At 38.3% G+C, this 11,714-nt stretch overlaps 1 long non-coding RNA gene across 1 annotated transcript; it reads left to right on the forward strand.

Moving 5' to 3' along the window:
- Positions 1 to 101: 101 nt before the first annotated feature.
- On the forward strand, positions 102 to 9,078 carry LOC126810151 (uncharacterized). The gene is made up of 6 exons (XR_007675042.2): positions 102 to 290; positions 1,698 to 1,749; positions 4,999 to 5,052; positions 6,533 to 6,564; positions 7,190 to 7,246; positions 8,487 to 9,078. It is a non-coding gene; the product is annotated as an uncharacterized LOC126810151 (long non-coding RNA).
- The last annotated feature ends 2,636 nt before the right edge of the window (positions 9,079 to 11,714 follow it).

An 11,714-nucleotide genomic window follows, 5' to 3' on the forward strand; every position in this document is an offset into this window, starting at 1 on the left:
GATTATTCAGTCTTCTATTATTGTGAAACAGAAATAGACATTATGTCTGGATAACTAAATCTATAGTATTAACGGTAAATACAAAGCTGTTTGACAAGTTATTTTCGTATAATTTTTGTGAAACCCCGTAGTCTTAGTTTAACAGGGTTCACATTCAATTGGTGGATTCTTAAAGTAATATACCAAGATTATTGGTGACAAAAGTAATACTTGTGACAGATATTTACGTATTTAATTCCTGATGCCAAGCAGTTCCTGCAATGGATGGCTGTGGCGCGAATTTTAAGCAGGTGCGTGTTGATTTTTCTAGCTATTTATTATTACTAATTTAGTATATAGATCCATGTTTTACACGTACGTGTAGCCTATAGATATATAATATAGATAATATATATTAAGAAATGAAGTGAAATGAAATGGGGTTTAACGCCATAACATTATTATAATATATATATATAATATATGAGGAAAATTTTGCCCGGACAGTGGCACTACACTCCACATCCAATAATAATAATAATAATAATAATATCTTTATTTTCAAAGGTGAAAAATTAGGCTTAGAGCCTGTTTACAATTTTGCCCTTTATAACAAAGAAATGAAAAAGACAGTAACAGAACAAGACACTTAACAAATACTCACACACAAAACATTCAAATATATATTGATAAGCTAAATAGTTTAACTTCAAAACTAATAGTAATATGATAATCAAGCACAAGGTCTACTTTTAGTTTTATTTCAAATTCAAGTGGTCAAGGGTTCTTTTATTTATGTGCACGCCAATTACAACAAGCTAGGGACCTTGTTTTTTTTTGTCCTATGCAAAAGACTAGATACCGTTCCTTGTCAAGTCCTACTTTCTGCCTACCACTACAAGAAGGGGATATCCTGGTTAGCAAGCCAGTGTCTTACTCACTGAGCCACCACAGCTCCCAGTAGTGGAAAGTCATATACCAACGAGGCAACGAACCCGGCCAGCATGGGTGAAAATATCCAATTTTTAAAAACATAGTTTAATTAAGCTACTGCACCAAAAAGCACCATTCTTTGTAAGGTTCAATAGTGAACAAACAATTTTCTTGTTTAGGCCTATATATGCGACGGGATATTCCAGCGGGGTTTCACAAGGCTGGTGCATGACAGAGGATCTGGCAACTAGGGCAGCACCTAGTTGTTTGGATGGGACAGTAAACCAGAGCAAAGGTCCTGTTAGTTGGAAAGGAGCTCTTTTTCCCCTTATCAGAGCACACATTGGCCTGGTTGGTGCAGAAAAGTAGGATGTTAAACCCAATTTAATATCATTTATATCAAATTAAGTCTCCACAATTTCATTTTCATTGGGTTCTTAAGGTTTTGCGAATAATTATGTTCCAGTGTGCAGATCCAGATTTTCCGGGGTAGTTCCCCTTTGTCGGTGACGCAGCACGGAGGGCCTGACCTGTCTAGTCGTTCAAATGGGAGGAAAAGCTGAGGTCCCGTGTACACATTGACGTGCAAGGAAATTGTTTCATGACAGTTGGAATTCGATATAAGAGTAGGCTGTAGTGCTGCTGCCCGGGCAAAATTGCCCTCATAGCACACTGTATGGCGTATGCCCCTTTTCATTTCATTTTCCAGGGTGCCGTTTTTTAATTCTAATATAAAGGTGGTGTTTTTATTTATGTCTATTATGATAAACAGCTTTTTTTTTCAGAAAACTGTGCAGAATATTTTACAAGAGCACTTCAAAGATGAAAAAACTAAAAGTTTGTTACCCCTTTTTTTTTTTTATTAAATTTAGTTCTAACGTATTAAAATGGATAAACATGTCCAACATTGTCAACACCAAAACCAAAATTAACTTTTATGATATTTAGTGATGTAGGACGGAGGGTCTAACACGGACAGGGGGGGGGGGGTTGGATGGCCGAGTTGTTAGCTTGCGTGCGCTGTATCATACGGTCTGTCATTCAGAGTCAACTGGTGGGGTTTCGATTCCCTGGTTGTACGTGACAAGGAGTAGGGTCACCTGTCCAACCTCGTGGGTTTTCTCCGGGTCCTCTGGTTTCCTCCCACTGCTAAAGACCCCTACGCGCAAGCGAATTATTGAAATAAAATTGAACCATGTGTTAGTCCCGAAATGACCTAGTTTGTGTCGAGTGGACGTTAAACCCCATCTCTCTCTCTCTCTCTAACAAGGACAGCACCTAGTTGTCGGAAGGGATGAAAGAAAAACAAGATCTCATGGACACGTTGTTTGTTGGAGTGCATGTAAAAGAACCCTTGACAGTTGGAATTCAATTGCTATCCAAGTAAAATTTACCTCATAGCACACTGAATCTCATTCACTCATTCAATTAATCACTGCCTTGCCGCGAAAGTTCATCAGGATTTTCTGGCGTGGTTTCCCCTCTTCAGAGTGTTGGACGGAGACTCAGAGAGTCTGGCAAAGGGCAATGTATAGTGGTTCGGATGGGATGTAAAACTGAGATACCATGTCGGCCAGAAGCCGTGAAAGTTGGAATTCAAAATAGCACAGCTGTTTGGCATATGCCCGTCTTCATTACCCCAATAGGAGCAGAACAGTAGGATGTTAACAGGGGCGGATTGGGGCCGGGAACCGGGCTCTCCCCCATGAAAATTTTGAAAAATGAACCCCAAATATGCGATTTGGTGGCATATCTGATTATAATCTCTGTCAAATAATATATCTCATAAATCGAGTAATTTAGGCCAAAACCCCGACCTGCAAGTAATTTACATCCATCAACCTGTGAAATTATCATATCGTCATATTATTAATTAACCTTTTTATCATTGTATCGTCAAGACCAGCTATCATCAAATTTTGCCGAGGCCTTAAAATTGAAATTATTTTTGGAGTTACGAACCAACGGCAGACGTTTCTGGTGACAGTTTCGGGTGAATCCGATGAAATTTTCGGATGAAATTTGGAATCCCCATTGCAGGATTCCGAATTCCGGCCCACACCCAGCACACCCGGCCCAGAAAGTCTATTATACCAGCCCAATCCAGATTCCAGTGATGGCATGGCGGCCCGTTAAAGCCACCGGCCACATACAACTTGATCATCATCGCTCCATGGCCGGTCCAATCAGGTTTTTTTTAGACGAATTGGACAAAAAAATTTTTTTTTCATTTTTTGTCCGACCGACCCTTCGTCCGATGGCCCAATCCGCCCCTGGATGTTAAACCAAATTTCTTGTCATTAATTATTAGCTTTGAAGACTGGACAAATGGCTGAACAATATTCAAGATGTTAGAGAGAGAGAAAATTGTGGCTTAACGTCCACTTGACACAAACTAGGTCATTTCAGTACTAACACATGGTTTAATTTTTATACGCCCACATGGAAATCATGGAAATGTGGTCGTATATTGCCGTCGCCTCCGTTCGTCCATCGTCCACAATTTCTTGTGAACGCTCTAACGCCAAAAGTTATCATCCAATTGTTTTAAAAATGATATATGTTGTTTACATTAGTGAGATGAAGAAGCCTATTTAATTTTAATAATTTCCGTTTTTAACGTCTAGAGTTATGGCCCCTGTTTCCCTTTGTTGAACCTTGTGAACGCTCTAATGCCAAAAGTTATCGTCCGATCTATGTGAAATTTAAATTCAATATTTAAATTAGGGAAAAGAAGAAGGCTATTGATTTTCAGCAATTTCCGTTTATTACTTCTAGAGTTATGGCCCTTGTTTCACTTTGTTTAACCTTGTGAACACTCTAACCCCAAAAGTTATCATCCTATCTTTCTGAAATTTATATGCATTATTTAAATTAGTGAAACGAAGAAGCCTATTTAATTTCAATAATTTCCGTTTATAATGTCTAGAGTTATGGCCCTTGTTTCACTTTGTTGAACCTTGTGAACGCTCTAATGCCAAAAGTTAACATCCGATCTTTGTGAAATTTATATGAAGTATTTAAATTAGGGAAACGAAGAGGCCTATTGAATTTCAGCAATTTCCGTTGATTACTTCTAGAGTTATGGCCCTTGTTTCACTTTGTTTAACCTTGTGAACGCTCTAACCCCAAAAGTTATCATCCTATCTTTCTGAAATTTATATGAATTATTTAAATTAGTGAAATGAAGAAGCCTTTTGAATTTCAGCAATTTCTGTGTATTATGTCTAGAGTTATGGCCCTTATTTCACTTTATTGAACCTTTTGAACGCTCTAACGCCAAAAGTTATCATCCGATCTTTCTGAAATTTATATGCATTATTTAAATAAGTGAAACAAAGAAGCTTATTGAATTTCAGCAATTTCTGTCTATTACGTCTAGAGTTATGGCCCTTGTTTCACTTTATTGAACTTTGTGAATGCCCTAACATCAAAAGTTATATGCTGATCTGTATGAAATTTACGTGCGTCATTTAAATTAGTAAAGAGAAGAATCCTATTGAATTTCAGCAATTTCCGTTTATTACTTCTAGAGTTGTTGCCCTTGTTTGACTTTGTTCAACCTTGTTAATGCTCGATTGATGAAAGTTATCATCCAATATGTATGAAATTTATATGCATCATTTAAATTTGTGAAACGAAAAAGCCTGTCAAATTTCAACAATTTCTGTAGATTACTTCCAGAGTTGAGACCCTTGTTTTAATTTGTAGAACCTTGTGAACCCTCAAACAGCAAAAATTATAATCTGATCTGTATGGAACTGTCTTGTAAAGGCCCCCAATTACCTACAAAAGAATAAATATGCGACGACCCTTGTCGGCCGCTTGAATGATTTAGCCGCTGTGGGCGTATGTTTCGTTGCCTGGCAACCTATCTTTCTTCAATAAACCAACGAGGTTGGACAGGCGACCCTACTCCCTGTCACTTACCACCGGTGAATCAAAACCATGCTAGTTGACTCAATGACAGACCTTATGATACAGCGCCAACCATTCGGCCATCATTCGGGATGTTAAGTATGCATCAGTTGTTCTTACAAGACATTACAAATTTTGGAAATAATTATTTTAAAATATTTATTTCAGTAAATACAGATGCTGTTAAGCTAGTAACAGAAGTAGCAAGAATATTTGTGCTAGGTAATTTCAGATTTTATTTTAAACGGATTCAGGGAACCGAATATTGAGTGCAGAAGTCATGAAAATATTTAGCAAGGCCGATCTTGATTATATTTTGTATAATAAAACTGCTTAATTTTTGATAAAGGCCCTTAACCCTTAACCGGTCGACGTCATTTGACGTTATGACGTCAAGTAGTCAGGCTAAATAAAGGCTGACGTGAAATATTTTGTATGCCTATTTCAATCAACTACTGCCGAATAATTATAAGTGATAGACTCTTGACACCAATAAAAAAGTTGCTGGGGATAAGTTGATCTATAATTTGCAAATCATTCTAAATCCTTTTCATCTGAATCGGTGTCATCGATATAATCAGAATAATTCATAAGTATTTCAACCACTTCGAGCGTCTTAAACGTTTCCGACACCATTAAAATACGTTTTTCGTCAAAAAATGTTGAACAAAGACATGTTTTTCTCAATGCCCTTGACAAGACAAGTTCCTGTCTGACACGCATGCGTGGCCATATCAATTAAATACGAAACTAAATACTCAAATGCGGCTTATAAAAAAGGTTTTTGCTGTGGTCGACTTTAGTCAACCGTGACCACTTAGCTGTATAACATTTTGGTGACTATAGTCGACAATGACCGGTTAAAGATACATTATGTAAGATTTAGACAAAGAACTAGCCATTCTTGCTATAATAGTTTGAAAGTAGATAATGTAAAATGAACAATTACTCTATTCAAATTACTCTATTGCAAGCGAAGATATTAGCCTTTGAAGGTTTGACAGACGTGTGCAATAATTTCAACCACCGTACTGGTTGATCGAAGCTAAGTCTCGGTCCTCCATATTAAATCAAAGTATCGCTGAACCATTCTAATCTATTTAATATTGGGGAAATCTGATGCCATCGAGAATTGATTAAGGCCTGGATCAGTTAATTAATGTCTAATTAATACTTTAGATAACATTTCAGGCCTAAAGAAAGACCTGCAATAGGCAGATTTAGCTCTTGCATAATGCATGTTTAAGGGTTAAAATCCTTTACCTTAGGGCCAAGCAACTTACGCAATATACGTTTTCAAACAACTTTTAAACCCACCAGTCTTCATCTGGAAATGTAGACCGGTGTCCCAAGCTGTTTTATACGGTGTCTGGATAAAACCAGACTCTTTTTATAAAATTTTTATGAAATTTATCTTGGGTCATGCACTGTAAAGACCTCCAAATTGACCCAAAATCTTAAGAGAGGTAAATGTCCCGATTTTGACATTCACGTTTAAACGACTCAATATTTTGAGCTGAAATTTTGAGACAAGGTAAATACACCATACCTCTATATTTTGGTACTTAAATTTCATACGTGCTCAGACCTTTTTTTTTGAGACTCAGGATAGTCCCTTTAAATTAACAATTTTACACTCATATGGAATAGATTTAGCTTGTCGTTTTTCTTTTTTGTATAATTTTGTCTGTTTTATTTACAGAGGCATCAACGAGAGCAGCTATTCAAGCAAAGGTACAGCATCAAATAAATACAAAACGATTGTTGTTAATGTCGTAACTAGACACAATTCATGCATCCATTATTTATTTGTAATTTTAAGATCAATATTCTAAAAACTAAATCATTTAAGACAACAAAAGGGGGGTGGGGGAATGAGATGTGGATTAATGTCCTACTGTTATGCTTTCACTGGGTTAATGAAGACTGGTATACGCCATACAGTGTGCTATGAGGGAAAATTTGCCCGGGCAGCAGTGCTACAGCCTACTCTTATATCAAATTCTGACAAGGGATCTTTTACGTGTACGCCAATGTAACAAAAGGGGAACTACAAGTGTAGAAGGCGGTGGGTGGATGGCCGAAGGGTTAGCGTGTGCGCGCTGTATCATCGAGTCAACTGGCATGGTTTTGATTCCCCGGTTGTACGTGACAAGGAGTAGGGTCACCTGTCCAACCTCCGGTTTCCACCAACTGTTAAAAAACCCTACGCGCAAGCGAATTATTGAAATAAACTGAACCAGTTTGTATCAGTATCAAGTGGACATTAAATTCCATCTCTCTCTCTCTCTCTCTCTCTCTCTCTCTCTCTATCTCTAACAAGTGTAGAAATCCTTCAATGTATATTTATTTTTTTTAGAAGGATATGTCTGATGAAGTTATGATTGATCATTTTGAGAAAATATTACCTCAGTTGGTAAGTGATTGACAGCTTGCTGGACGGTATTGTCATTACTGATTTTAAAAATGACTGTTTATAAGATCAGGGGCCTTATTCACGGACAAGAAACAACAAGCGTTTTTGTGTTGGTATCATCCAAAGTATTGCAAAAAGTGATTGACAAAGAATGATATCTTCCTTGAGCAGCATCTAGCAATTTACACACCTAATAAACTCATAAACATGATATGGAACACAATTAATATTTTAAATAAAGGGACGCTTCGTTGAGGGTTCTCTCAACCTTTTCAAGCAAAAATTAAATTAAATATATATGTACTAAATGTAGTCACTGTATTGCGTATGCAGGTCTTCATTTAAGCTCTTATGTTGTTTGGGTTGGATGGCTGAATGGTTAGCGTGCGCGCGCTGTATCATAAAGTCTGTCATTGAGTCGACTGGCGTGGTTTCGAATCCCCGGTTGTACGTGGCAAGGAGTAGGGTCGCCTGTCCAACCTCGTGGGTTTTCTCCGGGTCCTCCGGTTTCCTCCCACTGCTAAAGACCCCTACACGCAAGCGAATTATGTAAATAAAGTTCAACCATATGTTAGTCCCGAAATGACCTAGTTTGTGTCGAGTGGACGTTAAACCCCATTTCTCTCTCTCTTATGTTGTTTATATCGGTGAGACGAAGAAGCCTACTGGAATTTATGTTAACTATTTTTAGAGTTATGGCCCTTGTTTCACTCTGTAACATTTTGTGAAATTTATCATCTGTATTAAATTTATGTGCATTATTCAAATTAGTGAAACGATGAAGCCTGTTCCTTTAATTACTTCCAGAGTTATGGGCCTTGTTCTTTGTATTACCAGTATCTTGTTAGTGTCTTGGAAATGCTCCCATTACCTACAAAAGAATAAATATACGATAACCGGTGCTAGGACTGCTGCTGTGGGCCTATGTCTGGTGGGGGGTTGGATGGCTGAATGGTCAGCACTTGTGCGCTGTATCATAAGGTCTGTCATTGAGTCAACTGGTGTGGTTTTGATTCCCCGGGTGTACTGCTAAAGATCCCTATGTGCAAGCTAATTAATGAAATAAAATTGAACCATATGTTAGTCTCAAAATGACCTAGTTTTGTCTATTGGACGTTAAACCCTATTTCTCTCTCCCTATGTTTTGTTGGCTAGCAATCCATCTTTTTCTATTGGCGACCAGACATGTTCAAGGTTTGTATCATATTTGATTCAGAAGACAATGTATTTTATTTTTCAGTTACTTGATTTGTGATAGACTGGATCTGGAAGTTAAACACAAGACTATACTAAGGCCATATACAAAAATATTCTGATTCTCATATAGTCGTGTGTCACTTCAATATGATTAAATTACAGATCTATATTTCGTTTTGTTTTTTTATACTTTTGATGGCCTACACTACATGAAGATTTGACTGGTTGTACTGGATGTCATGTCGGTGGTCGCACGAGCAGCTTTTGACCCTATGATGTCAGACATTGATTAACCAATCAGCATTGATGTTTCTAGGGGGTTTACTCACAGTTGCGTGCAGGGCATGCCAAATACTCACAGTAACAGACTGTTTCATTGGCCTGTAATATAACAACTCTTCCAGATCCTAGTGTAGTACAGACAAGTAAAACGAAATTTTGAACTATAAAAAACCAAATGAAATAGGATCTGTATTTTAATCAGATTGGTGTCACTTTAAAAGATCGGCAGTTAATGAAGTTACTGTAGGTAATTTGGAATTTGTTCCAACCCATATAGATTATTCACCATGTTAAGAGTATATTGTTATATTATGTTTACAAATTAAATCATGCAAAATAAAAAAAAAAATTTTTTTTGTAAGTTTAGAGTGTTAATTATCAAACTGAAAATAACCTAAAAATAATGGATTATTTGACGCTCTAATTTTCTGATGTGTTGTATTGAGTTTTATTTTTTGTGGCTGTTGTATTAGTTCCTGACTCAAGATTACATTCCTCTTTTCAAAGGTACCACCGGGGGGTTGGTTGGGCGAATGGTTAGCACGCGCGCGCTGTATCATACGGTCTGTTATTGAGCAAACTGGCGGGGTTTCGATTTCCTGGTTGTACGTGACAAGGGGTAGGGTCGCCTGTCCAACCCCATGGGTTTTCTCCGGGTCCTTCGGTTTCCTCCCACTGCTAAAGACCCCTACGCGCAAGCGAATGATTGAAATAAAATTGAACCATGTGTTAGTCCCGAAATGACCTAGTTTGTGTCAAGTGGACGTTAAACTCTCTCTCTCTCTCTCTCTCTCTATTTTAAGGTGCCATCTCCACCCAATGGGATATTTTTATTGTTCAAATTTTTTTTTAATTCCCCTGATTGTTGGTCATCTGGTTTTAACGATTCTGGTGGTATAACAAATCAGTGTTATCATACAAATTGAATGAATTGTCCTTAAAATCCTTGAGTTGCCCAAATAGGTACTTTGCTTCAAATGTTAATCCAACTTACAGTCGGAATTCTAAATAAAAGTAGTCCGCAGTGCTGCTGTCCTTGATAAAATACTCTGATGGCAAAATGTATTAGCCCAGTAGAAGCAGGTAAGAAGGACGTTAAACCACATTTCATTTCAAAATAAATGTCGTTTCATGCTTTTTGGTTCATAACTGAATGCATCATAATAATCCTTTCTTCAACTAACCCCCCCACCCCCACCCTTGAGATGACAAATATTTGGGGTGACTTAGTCAAAGATTAAGTACAAGTCAACATTCCAGAATATCACATTTTATGGTTTTCTCGAACAATGATTACCTCAATGATTAGGCTAATCAAAGTTTATAAAAATCTTAGTTTAAAATTTAGTCAGCTTTCCAGAATTTGAATGGTCAGAAAATCGGAAATTAGATCTATGATTAGCACAACTCTTCAAGATGCTGTTTTGTTTGAATTCAGAATGAAATGAATTCACGAAAAATGTTTTTATGGGGTAGCTACGTTATTTAGAAACATATGGTACAGCCTCTGTCGAAAAGGCGTGAGTTTGATAAATGGAGTTATAAAACGAAATGAGTCCGCTGGTCTTAGATGTTACACATTGAAAAGGTATACCAATTCTATCTTAACAGTGCGCGCTGTATCGTCATTGAGTCAACTGGCCTGGTTTCGAATACCCGGTTGTATGTGACAAGGAGTAGGGCCGCCTGTCCAACCTCTGAGTCCTCAGGTTTCTTCCCACTGCTAAAGATCCCTACGCACAAGCGTAGCTCTGTCAGGGGTACCCCACCACTAGAAATGTCTGTCAGAGTGTTTTTGTAATACCTGAAGATATACGGTACATTGCTGTGCGATTTTCATGTGGTACACTTTTGAGCTAATCTAGCCTAGTTGGGGATCATGGCATTTAGGGCCTGGAATACCACACCCACCACCAGAAACCCGGCAGACTTACATTTTGATGATACCAGATATACGTACATTGGTACCATATAGGAGAAAATTGGTACACTTTTCAGCTAGGTTAACCCCCTGGGCTCCTGCTCTATTTATAGCACAGATGGAATGTCTTAACAATAACCAGATATGGCCAGAGTAATTAATTGAAGATGATTTGTTAATGAGATGAAACCGTTCATTGTTAACAGGTAATGCTAATAGGCGAAGAATGTTAGTAATTTAACGCGTTCAAAGTTATGTTGTGCGAAATGTGGTATGACGTGGGGTCTGAGAGCTTGATCGATTTAGCGCACTTCTGTGATGCCACCTCCTCTCCCTGAACCAAGATTTTGAAACGTCACAGGACCCACTCTCTGGTTCAGGCCGATTCCACCCCAAACCATTATGCTTGGACCTCCCCATGAGTCTCGTTCCATGACACATTGGTCAGATTAACGCTGGCCACGTCGACGCCATTATTTTGGGCAGTTGATACGCAATACCGACTCTCATCTGTGAACTGAACAGTTCTCCATTGCCTGTGTCACCAGTTCTGTCTTGTTGGGCAAACTGTAGACGTTCACGTCGATGGCGAGGGTTGATCATCGCTCCACGGTAAGGTTTACGACAATGGATGTTCTCTGGTAAGACGTCGGGGCACTGTATCGGTACCGATGGGGATTCTGTGTGTTCCCACTGTCTGACGTGCTGTCTCAGATACCCGTGTGAAGGGATTCTGCACGTGCTGTCGCACAACATGGCGGTCTTGTCACCTTGTGGTAACCCTAGGTATACCAGTTCGGGGCGATCATTTGTGGTGTTGGTGACCCGAAAGCGTTGCTGAAGTCTGTAGATGATGTTACTTGAAGACACATTATGAGCGTCTCATTCAATATTACATTGTTTGCATAGTCTGTCAATAATTAAATAGAGTTCTCTCTCGTGAATCAATGAGTGTTGTGGTTGGAAGTGCCCTTCTAGGCCTATATAAATCGTTCCAATTTGGCTGTCAAAAAGTGGTGAATATTCTCCAGCGATTGCATGATCATGTTGAAGTGGTATGGCATCTAC

The sequence above is a fragment of the Patella vulgata genome, chromosome 2 (genome assembly GCF_932274485.2).
Source record: "Patella vulgata chromosome 2, xgPatVulg1.2, whole genome shotgun sequence".
In the NCBI taxonomy this organism is placed as follows: Eukaryota; Metazoa; Mollusca; class Gastropoda; family Patellidae; genus Patella; species Patella vulgata.